A 977-nucleotide genomic window follows, 5' to 3' on the forward strand; every position below is an offset into this window, starting at 1 on the left:
AGTATATGATCACATTAATATCAAATTTGTCGTAATATAAATTTGTGATTTTACTTTGTGGACATAAATTGGTGACAGCAGCACCGTAGAATTTCAAAATAATAAAATGAAAAATAAGGCCCGCATAGCAACCTAATTAGTCGTACCTACCCCCCTCTTTCTTGTATCTTTCCACACCCATGATCCTAATGGGATGTGGAATATCATAATTTTACATAGGGCAGGCCTGCATACAAATTGAATATAGTCTATAATTTTATTCAATTTATACTGCATTAATCGGATCAAATCGGATATAATATTTGTATTTTTCAGGTCGAATTTGATCTGATTTAATTTGTTTGCGAATCGAAACAGATTAGATATTGGATATATTCACATCATTTAAAAAAATTGTTTTAAAATTTTATTTAACTGTTTTTATAAAAAAAATTCAAAAAATTTATTTTTTTATCTGTTTAAGTCTATTTATTCCTAAAATATTATCTATAAAATTTTTTTTGAATAATAAAAAAAATAACACAAGATCTAAGTTTAATTATTTTAAGTTAAAGTACAACATAAAAAATTAAAAACAAGATATCATAAAATTCATAAAATAACACACTAAAATTTATATCACATTATGATTTACTTTCTTAAACTATACTATTTATATAAGACATGCGGATATGCGGATCGGATCTGCGGATATCACTACCAAATCCACAATCCGATCCTATCATAGTGCTGATCGGATCTGATCCGATCTGATGGTTCTGCGAATCGGATAATATCCGCAAAATTCGGATCGGATGCGGATAACAATTACCGCAGATATTATCCGATCTATGTGCAACCCTAATTCGTTACTCAAATATTGATTTTATTTTTAAAAAATTAATTTTTGATAAATAATTTTTGAAAAATGATATTTTAAAAATAATTTTTAACAAAATATATCAAATATTATTAAATATATACAAAAAAATGATTAT

The sequence above is a fragment of the Arachis ipaensis genome, chromosome B06 (assembly GCF_000816755.2).
Source record: "Arachis ipaensis cultivar K30076 chromosome B06, Araip1.1, whole genome shotgun sequence".
Taxonomy (NCBI): domain Eukaryota; kingdom Viridiplantae; phylum Streptophyta; class Magnoliopsida; order Fabales; family Fabaceae; genus Arachis; species Arachis ipaensis.